Genomic DNA, 15,048 nt, shown 5'->3' on the forward strand with positions numbered 1-15,048 from the left:
CATGCCTTCTCCGGGATTCGAACCCGAGCCCTTCGGTATCGCACTCAGTTTTCCCTAACCACCATAACGCTAAAAAAGGCTTGCAGCTACAGATTTAATTTTATTCTTGACTTATCATTATAGTCGTTAGAATATTTTATTCTCACAATTAAATATTGTTTTTTTTAGCTTGTACAACGATGATTCAAATTTTAGTGTTTTTCCAGCATCAAAGCGGTGCGCACATTGATTACAGACATGTTGTTTAAAAAAATAAAATTTACGAAAAAAAAAAACGCAGATCAATTTTTTAACAGTGGGAATCAATTTTTCTTAACTATTTCAGTAGTGTCAGTTAGGTCAGACTTGTAGAGATTAATATTAAAATATTGAAACTGAGACTCGGTCTTTCAGAAAGCCTCACAAGTATTTTCTCTCTTTCCATAACAATGTATGTTATTGTCATTATGATTGACCAATACCTGTATTCATCACCGATAATTTTTAAGAAAATCTGTGATAACTCTTTACCGACGTTTAAACAAAGGAATGAAGCTTATACAGGGTGAGCTGTCAAGTACTTCAGAAACTGTGTTCTTAAACGTTTAAAAATATTTCATATCTTTTAATGAAATACATCTGACACTGAATCATGTCTCCATTCGATGATGCCACCGATGCTTGAAATTATATTCACAGTTTCAGCATGTTTATAATAAAAATTGTAACCAATGTGCTACTCACTAGTTTTCTGATATACTCCTGCGCTTTATGAACTTTAAAATTACAAACGGCTACAACTGTGTCTCTGTTCACCTTGTTTATTTAATCAAACTACTTTGTCTTTAACTGACAGAGTGTTGGCTTTATAGTAATATATACTTTTCACACTTCTGCTGCTTTGTTTTGTGTTTAAAATGTTTCTTCAGTTTTATTTGGACCGTAAACGCTTGAAGAAAGTAATTCAGAAATCTGATTTAGAATGTGCGTGTTGATGATTGACTGATTCAGATTCTTGATTATTTTCTGATTAGATCTCATTTGCGTCTGCAAGAAGTGCTAATAATTAGGTAATAAATCTATGCAGACGTTTCGTCAAAACTCGTTGGTATGCAAGTAAATAAAATGCTCACACAAATGAATAAAATACTCCTCATATTACCATTTCGACGTTTCATATACAGATAATTTGACTAAAACCTGATAATAATTTATATTTTCTCTCTCATTCTAATGTTTCTTTATACTTTTATAAACGTTCTTCCAAATAAATGTTTCCACAAAATTATTACAATAGGTTCTCAAGCATTACCCTCTTAACCTTCTAAAACCGGGCCGAAATTCTCATATTATAGCTTTCAGACCAGCGCGATCCGAAACAGTTTTGCCCCCTCTTTGACATTTTCCTAATGAGAAAAGTCGTTAGTTCCCCTCCATGGATGAAGTAAAATTTACATGTTTGTCGGACGCCTACGTCCCATAGTAGAGGAGTTGCTAGATTTGCAATTTTTTCGATGATTATTTTGCTTTCATATTTAAATGAAAGCAAAATTCTAAATAAATAGTGCATAAATAAATGTGCAGTACTGGATGCATATCCAGTGCACACTTTATTTAGAACAAAATGTATGCAATGTTTATTTTTCATTCATTATTTCTAATCAATCTCGTGAATAATTTGTGAATTTTTTAACTTTGTTTTCACTCTTCATTTATATTCGCGTATTTTCGTATTAGAAATTAGAAAGCGAGAACAAAATTTAACAAAATATAGTAAATACAGACTAGATCTGTAAGTCTTCAGGCCGGAATGCGATTTTTAATAACATATTTTCATTAATAAAATAATGGTAATGACTAATTTAATGAAATAATAATAATAATATTTATTACCATTAGATGATTAGAATGAGATTCAATACAATTAGATTTTGAGATGAACTTACAGCAATAATAAAGCTTTACATAACAATAACAGAGATTTAAATCTGCTTTTTTCGATAATTTTGTTATTATAATATAAAAATCAAAATCCGAGATACATTGGTTGCGTTTAATAATTAATTTTAACAAATATTACATTGGACTATCAGGCAAAGAAGGTATATCTTTAACGAGAACTTTTCTTTGTAAAATTGGCTTTTGTTTATGTTAGCCGAGAAAAAAATTCGTGACTTATACATGCAATTATCAAAAGAATTTTGAGAACAGTTTTAAATGTTGATGAAGAATTAATTATCCGTCAATTTCTTTCCATAGGTAGAAATTTCGTCTAAAACTATCGTTATATCCAAAAGTTGAAGTCTATTTCATTTTCAACGAATATTCTATTTGCACATAATATATTTTCTAATTTATTTTAGAAAGAGTAATCTTTCACGTTTTCAAAAGAATAAGGAAATATTGGATGTTGATACCATGTAGTAAATTTGTTTTTTATATTTCTTCCAGTAATGAAAACGATTACCCTGCAATATTTTCAAAGAAAAATTAAGAAAACCGTTTACGCCAAATTTTGCATAAAGTATCTTCTCGTGTATATTTTTATTTAAAGTGTGGAATTTTCTCTTTGAAAATATCAAAAATCATGAAGAGCAAAATTAATTCATGAGAAATAACTTTGAAATGCAATAATTCCATTGTAATATGACATAGTGGATAAAAGTGCTATACAGTTTATTTATTCACAAATAATCCCCCTCATATGCGTAATTTATGTACTGTCGATTGAGAAATATAGGTTAGTAAATTAAACCGGTTAATTCAATACTTTTCCTTTATCAATATTTTTACCTGCTCTTCAGTAAAGCGGTAAAGGTGGCTGAACACATATAGCTCGCTTGGACTTGAATCCCGGATAAATAGTTGGATTCATGGTTTTGTGTAACGTAAATACAAGCCAGCTTCTCTTAGAAAGTCCTCCGCGAAGACATAACTCCCCTTATACAGGTAATCGTTGGGTGCTTTGATGTAATTCAGTAAGCGAACAAATTAATCCAATCAATACCGAAGAACGGTTTGATTACATGTGGAGTTTTCCACCAGGAATGTAAATGCGAGCAATTTTCTCTTAAAAAGGTTTACACGAAAGCATCCATTCCCTTAAGCAGATAGCGTTCGCGTGCTTTTCCGTAATCCAATCCTAATTTTCATACATTTAGTAGTAAGTTGACATACACCTTATTACAGACAAAATAACAACTTTTTTAAGATATTTTTTTATCAACTTGTCTGAATTCTCTCTATCTCTTGAAGAGTATAAGAATTTCAGCAAATAAAACTGGCCAAAATTTTATAACATTTAACTGATGTTTTGATTCAGTTTAGAAGTAACGTGAGCTTTACTGATATTTATATATTTTTTGGCAGATCTCATCCTAAAAGAGGGTGTAAAGATGAATTGATTTTATTTAATTTACAATCAATGAAAATCATTGAAAGCAATCACTGAATGAATGAAAATCAGAAAAACTATTATGCATACAATTGTCTCTTATTTATCTCCTGATAAATCAGACAAAATTGCCTGCATAATAGAAGCACTTTGAAAGAGTTGACAGTTTTTAAGGGTTTTATGCACTCCACAAAACAATGTCAAAATAAAATCTTATTATTCATAAGTATGAAAAGGAAGCAAACGAGTAAACGATAAAAACGGTTTTACCTATTTTCTAGAAGGGCATTAAATCTAAAATATTAATCTATTCTTATTTGTTATGATTAAAGACCATTAAATATGGTAAGCTTAAAGAGCGTACAAAATCGCTGACGTTTTAATCATAGCAAAAGTCAGTACTAAAAAAAATAGCATTAAAATTATGAGACAGATTGAGAAAGAGATGGCCTCTATTTAATTTTCAAGTATATTGGCGCGAGACGAAACCTGCGGTTTTTGACAAAATGTAGCTAAACTGATAAGAAGAGGGAAATAATGCGTAGCCAGCGGCTACTCTGAGCAGCGACAATGGACCACCCAAAGATCTACAGATAGGCGATTCTCTAAAATGGGGAGGGCATGGATGGTACGACAGTTGTACCGATGCCGGCGTCTGAGAAAGTCATTCTCCTTGTACAACTGCTGTACCAGCCGGCTTCGAGAGGTTAATCGCATTTACGTTTACTCGGCTGGAGAACTCATTAAAGGACTTCTTACCACAATGCCCACAGTTGGATAATCTTCGGTTTCTGGCAAGTACTATCTTAGCTATTAAAAGGCAGCAGACCAACAATAAAGTGCTATTCACATTCAATGTTCGCATGTTTAGCTATTGTCTATTTTGCCTTTCTGCTCACTTTTCGAATATTTGATTTTGAGTGAAACGATCGTTAAGATAGTAGGTGCTTTGAAATTTATAATCATTCATCCTTTGGTATTTAATTAGGAAAATTCTCATCGGAAGACTCAGTGTGAAAGTAATTCAGCGAACAGGGAAGTACTGCTATATGCGGTAGAATTACATTTGCATAAAGGTATAAAACCGGCCCTTTAAAAGAGCTTCAACGTTTTCATATGAACGTGTATTTCTGTTGAAATTCAACTAGTTGCATAAGCACAAATCTTCATAATTTATTTTGAGATGGTGGAAAAACAGTGCTGACGTGTTATCAAGCTAAAAAAAAAAAAAAAAAAGGAGGACTGTGCTATATCTCCCGTTCTACTGGGCCGATTGACAAAACTCAAACTGCGTTTTTCATGTCTCGAAAGCGCGAAATGGCCTTATATTAACAGGAAGCCGTATGTAGTACAGAGAACTGTTAACACTACAATACGTTTAAAAATTATCACGAGGATTAAACCTCTGGCCTGGAAGGCAACCAGCAACTGAGTAAAACTTCTAAGGTAAGCGGCCTGCTTCGACTAACTCCATCCTCTCTCTCGCTTGGCAAAAAGCCACAACTTAAGTACTTGGCGTTCGCCAGACAAATTTCGCATAAATAAGTTAACGCTTTTAATTCTGGCCGGAAGTAGAAAATAAGAAGTGATAGTAAAGATTTAAAATAAAATAAACGTTAGTAAAACTTAAGATCCTTACATAGATGATGCAAAACCATTTGCAGGTATAACTGACGCCAAACCATATGGTTCATTAAATATAGAAAAAATTGAGTGTTGGACATATTCAAAAACGAATGGGAATATGGCTACGCAAATTAAAACTTGAAAGAAAAAAAGTAAAATTAAATGACGGTAAAATCTGTCTGGTAAAGGGAGACTAACAGATAAGTTAATAAATGAAATAACTTCGTATTATGGTAATGCGATTAGAGAATATAATGAGTCTGTTAGTGATATGAGAAAAGCCATTTGGGCAATTTACTACCACAAAATATCGAGTGATGAAAAGCCGATTCATGACGTTTGTCCTACAAATGAAACCACATGGTGCAAATACAATAAAGCTAAGCAAAATAAAGCTGATTATAAGCATATAAATTCTGAACCAGTCGCTGTAATGGAGGCAATAAAGCCAGTTTTTATAGATTTGTCACAACCTTCGTTATTGAGTCGTTGCCTTGACGGCAAAACACAAAATAATAATGAATCATTTAATTCCTTAATTTGGAAATTTTCTCCGAAGACATGTCGTGCTGGTAGTAGGATAGTTCAAATTGCTGGAAATGAAGCAGTAATTGCTTTTACGAAAGGTCTGTTGGTAGACATTCTGTAATGAATGAGCTACAGCTTTTTAGAAGTAAGTTTTCTATTGAAGGATTTTACAAATTGATAACAAGAGAATAGATAACGCAGAAAAGAAAGGCTTGTCAGAAACAAAACAACAGCTAAACTTGAAAGGCAGCAAAAAATGTAAGAAGTGCAGGCCTCCATAAAAATGATGGGGATGTTTATTGTGCTGGTGCGTTTTAATTTGTAAATAAAATTTTAGCAGTTTAGCATACAATTTGAAGTAAGTCGTAAAAGATTTTTTCACCCATGTTAAATAATATGTATATTATACAATATAATACATATCATATGCTTAAATGCTTGAGTTTATTTAACTAAAGTGGTTATGTAAAAATAAATTTTTGTGCAAATATGCCACATGTATTTTAATATACGGCTATCATTCTGTCATGGTAATGTATATAGCAAGGTAAATTTAACGTGTTTCATACTAACAAAAGCTTCTGCAATTTATTAGGATTTATACTTTTTAAATATATTTTGAAAATAAATATACTATGCACTTTATTATTAGAAAGTTATATACTGAAGTATTGGCATTAAAACTCAAATTTCTTAAAATACGGTTTTTCGCAGTTGTATACATAGCATTTAAAGTATGCTAAAGTTACATTGTGGAAGAACTATTAAATGTTTTATATGTTTGATATACAGTAATATATTACAGAGAACTTTAGCTAAGACATTTGGCTATAAGTAAATTCTTATTTGTAAGGAAGTTTTAGTTTTATCATTCTTAGTCGATATGTTATACTTCGATGAATGTAGCAGTTTAGCATTCAATTTCAAATAAGTCGTAAAGGTTTTTTTCCCACATATGTTTAAATAATATTGCATAATATGATACATATCATATGCTTAAATGCTTGAAAGTACTTAAGTGATGTGGTTATGTAAAAATAAATTATTTGTTCAAATATGCTACACGTATTTTAATACACGGCTATCATTCTGTCATGGTATTTTATATAGTATGGTAATTTTAATGTGTTTCATATTGACAAAAGCTTATGCAATTTATTAGGATTTATACTTTTTAAATATATCATTTTGAAAATAAATATACTATGCACTTTATTATTAGAAAGTTGTATACTGAAATATTTGCATCAAAACTCGATTTTCTTAAAATGCATTTTTTCCCAGTTGTATACATAGCATTTAGAGTATGCTAAAGTTACCCTGTGGAAGAACTATTAAATGATTTATATGTTTGATATACAATAATACATTACAGAGAACTTTACCTGAAACATTTGCCTATAAGTAAGTTCCAATTTGTAAGAAAAATTTTAGTTGTATCATTGATAGCGTAGACGTTTCAAATCATTTTTAGTTGATATGTTATACTTTGATGATGGCAGCTTATTTTACATTAATTATGCTTATACCAACTATTGGAAATTGTATAATATTACAATATCTCTCAGAAAATAAGCATTTTATATATTTTATAACAAGAGAAGTATTTAAAAAAATATTTACATTAAAACTTGATTATCTCAAAACATAAATTTTCACTGTTGCGCACATGATATTTTAAAAACGGTTCTTGGTACACACTTTAAATTTAATGGACTTCTTTATGTGAGTTTTATCATCTAACTGAACCAAAAATATATTGAATATTTTAATAGTCAAAAATTTTACGCATGGAAATATTAAAAATTTTTTATTAAAATGCATTGTATAAATTTAGTTCTAAATAAAATGAGAATTTAACATGAAATTCTTAAGATTTTTGGTTCACAGTAGTCTTTAGATGCTATACAAGCTGTATATTAACTATGAAGTTAAAATATATAACAGAATGTTTTAAATTGTGCACGCAAAGTGGGAGTATTACGTGAACATATAAAAAATTACCTCACAAAGAAGATTAAATTTTAAAAACATTTGTGGCAACACAAACTATTTGCTTACTAATTCAGCTGTGCTATGTAGTCAGCTGTAAAAAACTGGAAGTAATAGGTTTAAAAATAAATATGCTATCCCAATTCTTACAACAGGATCATATTCAGAGGTTTTGAGGGTTTTAAGGTGTACGAGACCCCTTAACGTAGTTCAATTGAGAACGTGATGCAACCACTTCGCATTCCCCAAATGACTTTAGCTTTGGCACTTACGTTTCAACCGTCACCGGAATGACGGCCTTGATAATTCAACGAAAGAACATATTATTAGTACTCATTTCGTGCTCTTAACGTTCTTAGCATATTTCATAATGCCTTACCGGAAATTTCTGTTTTCAGCTATAATCCTGGAAGGAAAAGTTCTGTTCATGCTGGTTCTATCATCTCGACTTGAGGATTTGGATGATGGTAAATTACTCATGTATCGATTGTTATACTAAGGGAACTCTATTTGTATGCCTCATGATTGAAAAGTCCATTATTGCCACCAACCATAACCGAAATCTGAAAGGATTTTATGTGGGACTTCTCAATATCTGGCAATCTCTGGCAAATTCCGCTCAACATCCACGATTTGTTTTCGTGACTTCTTGCTGATTAGCAGCATTATCTTCTGTGTAATAATGTGTTCTGCAGTTCTTTCGTAAGTGTTCATCACCACTGCAGTTCTAGCATACTAAGGTCGCGTTCGTCTGACGTCTGTTCCGCCTCAAGGCACTTACTTAAGTGGGTAGACTGCCTGGACGAGCTGTCACTTGTCCACTAGCTTCTGGGTTGGAGTAGTTCCGCTTGGGCAATGATGTGTGCAAGTTTCTGAAAGGACTGCCACTTTTTCATGGCGTACACTCTAGGCATTTTTTAAATCCTTGAGATCCACTATTCGCAGTTCTTTCTATACCTCAGGTTCCCGTATGCCACCGAGGAAGTATTTCATGGATTGTACTTCACGTATTTCTGTTGAGCAGTCAAAAAAGGAGAGATGGGAGAGCATTTCGATATCAGTGGCGAGCTTCTGGATTATTTTGGTGAGCTTCTGCTATCGAGATATTAACTGCAGCCTTCTGTAGCCTTTAAAAACTTCTTAGTAGAGCTTTCGCGTACCAGGTACAGCATCAAAATCTAGCCTCTGGTTTTCTAAAAGAGTGGGACCGATATCGTCTTCTTCTATTCTCAGAGAAGCTGCGAAATTACAGGTTTGTCTTCGGAATCCTACCCATTTCCATTTGGAGCTATACAGAACTGAGTCTTGTACATATGCCAAATGTTTTTTCCATCACACGTGGAAAGCATGAGAAATGGGTCGGAAAACATAGGTACCAATTTAAAGGTATCAGAATCGTCTCCAGTTGTCATTATGAATGTGTTCAAGCTGTCAGATTCTTTGGCGACAACAGCAGAAACTCTGTCATCGATTTGTTGTTCGACATCAGAAACTCTTCCTTTGATTTGTAGTTTGACAGCATTAACTCTTTCTTTGATTTGCTGTTTGACAACAGAAACACGTTCTCCAGTTTCTCTAACTCTCCTTTCGACCATGTTATTTCTGCTTTCAAAATCCTCGAAAATCTTCTACTGTTGTCTTTTATTTCTTCTTGACAGGCTTAAGTATCAATTTTGGATAGATTCCATCTTTCCTTGAACTGGTATTATTTCCCCTTTCCCTCTTTTGTTGGACGCATTTATCTCTTCTGTAAAGGAATCAACCTCTCCTTTTATATCTTCCTGGAACGCAGCAAAGACTGTCACAAGCTGCCTCAGATGCTCCTCAATTGTTCTTGTCACTAGCATTCTGTCCTACTTCTAACACCCAAAATTGTTCCTGGCATAAAGGTTCGTAAAGCATGCGGAAGAGCTGGTAGCTTGTTAGAATTTATTTGTCCCGAAAAAACACTAAACAATTCTGGAGATTTTCGAAAAGTACGAGTGAAAAAATATAATTCCAAAAATATACGAAATATAAAGGAACACTGCTAGTAGTTATCACTTTAAAGTGCTGAGAATGATGAAGAAAATACGATGAAAAGCGCACGTAAAGAGCGAACATAAATCTGTCAATACTCCTTACTCTATGCTGAACTGCAAAGTTCAGAACTGAAGTTCATTCTGGTCTTATCTCATTTTCTCACTCTCCATACCAAAAGCCCGAAACTGACAAAACTGTTGGACGTTCGAAATTTTGGAAGAGAAAACAAATGAAGCCACAAGGAAGAATCTACATGGCTTATAATGATTGTCACATTAAAGAAACTATAAACTGTATTTACAGTGGTACCTCGATATACGAGTGCCCCAACATACGAGTGTTTTGAGACAGGAGCTACCGAGCGAGCGATGTTTTTGCATTGAGACGAGAGGAAGATTTGAGATACGATGAATCGCACGCTACACTGCTGTACACGACCGCAACATGCGCGCACATGTAGATGTCGTGTGCAGCGTCTAACAGTTTCTCCCACCTCAGACTAGTCCTCAGTCTGAGTGCTTGTTTCCCTCGTTTTGGAAGCATTTTTGATAAGTTGGGTTCGCGTTTTTTGCTTTTTGTACATTTAGAAAACATTATCATATTTATTTTTATAACCCTGGGTCCAAAGAAGATGATGATGTCTATTGAATTAAAGCGTTAAATAATAGAAAACCATGAGCAAGGTGTGCGAGTAATTGACTTGGGGAGGATGTACGGGCGTAACACATCAATGATATTTACTGTGCTTGAACAAAAGGAGTTGATAAAGTATAACGCCAACTAAGGGCGTTACAATAATTTTTAAGCTCCGACCTCTCTCCGTCAAGACATGGAGAAACTACTGATGGTGTGAGTGAGAGAGAAGCAGCTTCAAGGAGGAACCTTAACACAAAGCATCATATGTGAGAAGGCACTATTACGAGTTATTTACGAGCGATTTACGGTTATTTTCTAAAGAAGATCCCACACTCTTCTACAAACGTGGAATCGGAAGACCCGTTTAAAGCCAGTCGGGGCTGGTTTGACAACCTTAGGTAAAGGACCGACCTTCACTCCGTCGTCAGGCATGGTGAGGCAGCAAATCCGGATGTAAAGGCAGCTGATGTTTACATCAAAATGTTTTCCGAACAGATAGTAGCCAAAGGATACATCCCCCCCCCCAGCAAGTCCTCAACTGTGACGAGACAGGGCTTTTCTGGAAAAGGATGCCGAATAGAACTTACATAACGGCAGAGGAGAAGATGCCAGGTCACAAACCCATTAAGGATAGATTAAATCTAGCAATTTGCGTCAATGCGAGTGGCGACTGTAAAATCAAGCCTCCGCTAGTATACCATTCGGAAAACCCCAGAGGCTTTAAGTCATATAATATTTTAAAAGAAAACCTGCCAGTTATAATTTTAAGAAGATATGTGGAGGGCAAATCCGAAGGCGTGGGACAGAATGAACTTCTTTGTGGAGTGGATAATTCTGGTGTTCTGTTCTGGTGTTGGCCTCGACAATGCCCCTACTCACCCATCAAATCTCGAAGATGATTTACTCGAAGAGTTCAAGTATATAAAATTCCCTACCTACACCCAACACCACTCCTATCCTGCAGCCCATGGATCAGCAGGAGATTTCTAATTTTAAGAATTTGTACACCAAGCACATTTTTCGCCGCTGCTTTGAGGTGACAGAGAACACAATCCTTACCATTCGAGAATTCTGGAAAAACCACTTTAACATCGTGATGTGCCTAAGAATTATTGTTCAGGCCTGGCTGAGTGTTACAACGTCTGCATGGAAGAAGCTGTGGCCTGAGGCTGTAGCTGAAAGAGAATTCGAAGGATTGGAACCCAAAGTGTCAGTGGTAGAGGAGCTTGTTTCTCTGGGAAAATCCATGAGTCTGGAGGTGGAGGAGAGAGATGTGAACGCGTAGAGGAACAGTCTCAGGAGCTGACAACCGAGGAGTTACACGATCTGCATTTGCAGCAGCATACGGTGGTTCAACGAAAAATTAGTTTTGAAGAGGAGCCAGAGATGGAGGAGGTTATCCCTACAAGAGATATAAAACAGATCTTGAGAATGTGGGATAAAGTTGTAGAGTTCGTGGATAAAAATCACCGCGAAAAAGTTGCAACTAGTCCTAAATCGAAGTTGTTCAACGAAACTTGCCTAATTCGATTCCGCAATACCTTGACAGGTAGTAAGAAACAAACCTCCTTGGACAGTTTTTTTAAACGATCTGCGGGTGAAAATGAGCAGATCATGACAAAAAGAGCGAAGACCAGTGACAAAAATTAAGCGCTTCCGTAGGCACTTTTTCTTTTAATTATGTTTTTATAGAATATGTATTTGTTATTTATAAATAAATGTTTCTTCTTCTTTTTGAATAAGAAACTACATTTTTCGTATTCAAAAACACTTAAAAAAACAGCTGAGGTCGTGTTTTGGGAGCTGGAACGGATTAATGGCATTTCGATTACTTTCAATGCGGAAAATTGCTTTGAGATACGAGCAAGGTTACGAAACATATTAAACTCGTATGTCGAGGTACCACTGTACTTAATTATATAATCGTTAGCAAAGAGATAGTAATAAATAATTTTAAAACTGTGCTGCTATCAATATACAAATTATGTTGACTAGTATAATTAATTTAGAATTATGCGAATACATATAATATAAGATGATGTATCTTACTACAGATACGTGTTAATATAATACATATATAAGTCTGTGCATATATATGAAATCATAATTCTTTTTATACCAGTTAACAGTTAGAATTACTGAACAACCATGAAAGGTTCCCCAAGAATGAAATATGGTGTAACAATGAACACTTAGTTTAGAAATTCGATTCTATTATATATTGTTGTAAAAGTCATTGTAAGGGTGAAAATTCTTCATTCTGCCTTAATGCGATTTTTTGCGTTTAATGCGTTGTTTGGTGATTTTATGATCCCGAATTATATTGATGTGATATATTAATACTGTATTTGTAGATATACGTTTTTTGAGAAACGAGTCAAGGCGATTGATTTTTTGTAAAAATTTGGATTTATCCTTATTTTATTGACGTGCACCAGCACTGAATTGAGAATGGCTTGTGCTATGCTTCGATGGATGAAGAAGCGTTTGTAAGTAATGAATATTATGAAGGTTTGAACATATTTAAATGAATAGTATTAAAAGTATATATTTACTTATATCATATACTAATAGTTTATGGTAAATTTTTCATTATAAATCTCATCACAGTTTCATTTCTCATTCTATTGCATTTCTATAGCGGTACATAAATTTTGTGGTTTACATATTGTAGATTGCATCAGTTTTGCTGCGCAATTTATTCCTCGGTATGTTTAACTTATTTGATAAAATTATGATTTGAAAATTCAAAATAGATTTAAAATCAGAAGATGAATTTAAAAGAAATACTGTGCCTAAATATATTATTAATAATAATTAATGAGCCCACCAGCGGCCGAGCGGTAAAAGCTACTGAACACTGGTAGTTCGATCCTGGGTTCAAGTCCCGGCGAACGGGCTGGCTGCATGCGCGTTTCCGTGATTTCCCCATGTGTAACATGGATACGAGCCAGTTTCCCTTAAAAAGACCTCTGGGCATCCCTCCCTTTCCGTGGAGTGCCTAAGGGCGGAACACGTAATAAGAAAAAAATAAAAATAATTAATAACAAAAAAATTAAGTAATCATATAATAAATATATGCAATATCACACTTACATGATAATTTATACAACACTATTCCTACATGATTTTTCGATGAAATTTTTTTCTTATTCACTGATCACTCAGCATAGCTCTCCAATAACAATAACCGAAATCAGGTTAGGGTTTGCGGGTTAGTTAAGGAATATTTTGAGTTTAAAATTGCTGGTGGCATGTATCCGTTTGGTTTGGTGTGTTTTAATTATGTCAAAGCATGCAAAAAATATCTGCGTAAGAGAAGGTGTGCCTTTGAGGAGAACTTTATAAGGGATTTTTGGCTTTGCATTCCTGTAACATATTGAAGCACCGTGAAAACACCCATGCAATTAGCTGTCTTTTTTTAGATTAGGACCTAAATCAAACTACCAGAATTCAGTCACAGAACATCAGTTGGAAAGTAATGAATCATAGTATGCTTGTTAGAGTTACATGCAAAAAAGTTAAATTCTGCCCTTACTGTTTCTGAGGTTAGCATGATTGTTAATAAAAATAGTGGATATGTTAGTTTTTATTTTATGACACATGCACACATAAGCACACACTTATTTATGCATGCATAAGTAAGTCAGAGCAGAATATAATTTATTCCTATACAAACTTTATTTTTTACCTAGTCAAACAGTTGCAATAGTTTATATTTCAATGAAAACATTGTTTATTTCATTTATGTGATGAGAATTTATTTTCACTCATACTTTGGAAAGCATTTTGAAATTATGTAATGAAGGTACAAGTAGTAAAAGTGCCTTTTTGTTTCTCTTGTGTTTTGACAATTTCCCAAGAAACTGCACTGTTAAAAACAGGAATATTTTCTAATTTTATATTCTTAAAGCATATTTAAAGAAAGATATGAATTTCACTAAGTTATTTTTCAACAAATTGATAACTTTGCCATGAAAGACTCATTATTTGCTGTGATCTGGTTCTCTTTTAAATGGAGAAGACATGTATGTATCACCAAAATAGCTAATGAACAGTCAATTACGATCAACGCATTTCGCGGAAATGCGTTAACAGGCTGTTTTTCATTACAAACAGGAAATGGCATACTGCAAGCCAGAGGGAATATGGAGTTAGGGGATCTATGGGAACATAATATCCAGTCCTTTCATTGCTATTAACGATTTTCAGTTTACGGTTTGTATTACGGTTAACCTTTTTAAATATCTTGTAACGTAACTGTACACCGCTAAACTCATGGCCGATTAGCCGTTGACGAGCTTGGCGAGTAAATACGCTTCGCCGCCAACGGATCCTCTCCGGAAGAAAACCATCTAAGAAATCATTTAATCGAAAAAGTGCTTTACATGTGCACATGCACTTTCACACAGGAGTGAAACCTTATATGTGTGAAGTATGTAAGAAATCATTTAATCGAAAAAATGATTTAAATGTGCACATGCGCATTCACACAGGAGAGAAAACTTATATGTGTGAAGTATGTAAGAAATAATTTAATATAAAATCAAGCTTAAGCAGGCATATGCTTATTCACACAGGAGTGAAACCTCATATGTGTGAAGTATGTAAGAAATCATTTAATCTAAAAAGTTCTTTAAATGTACATTTGCGTGTTCACACAGGAGAGAAACCTCATATGTGTGAAGTATGTAATAAGTCATTTAATCAAAAAAGTTCTTTAAATGTGCATATGCACGTTCACACAGGAGTGAAACCTTATATGTGTGAAGTATGTAAGAAATCATTTAATCGAAAAAATGATTTAAATGTGCAAATGCGCATTCACACAGGAGAGAAAACTTATATGTGTGAAGTATGTAAGAAATCAT

At 33.9% G+C, this 15,048-nt stretch overlaps 1 long non-coding RNA gene across 1 annotated transcript in view; it reads right to left on the reverse strand.

The window, feature by feature from the left end:
- Nucleotides 1–12,901: 12,901 nt before the first annotated feature.
- Nucleotides 12,902–15,048, reverse strand: part of LOC146998014 (uncharacterized) — a 67,823-nt gene continuing 65,676 nt past the window's right edge. Inside the window, exon 3 of the long non-coding RNA XR_015040215.1 lies at nucleotides 12,902–13,178. This is a non-coding gene — a long non-coding RNA (uncharacterized LOC146998014). The remainder of the gene's footprint in view (nucleotides 13,179–15,048) is intronic.

This window comes from Stegodyphus dumicola, chromosome 3 (genome assembly GCF_044657685.1).
Source record: "Stegodyphus dumicola isolate Sdum_Otavi_A_Nest chromosome 3, ASM4465768v1".
In the NCBI taxonomy this organism is placed as follows: Eukaryota; Metazoa; Arthropoda; class Arachnida; order Araneae; family Eresidae; genus Stegodyphus; species Stegodyphus dumicola.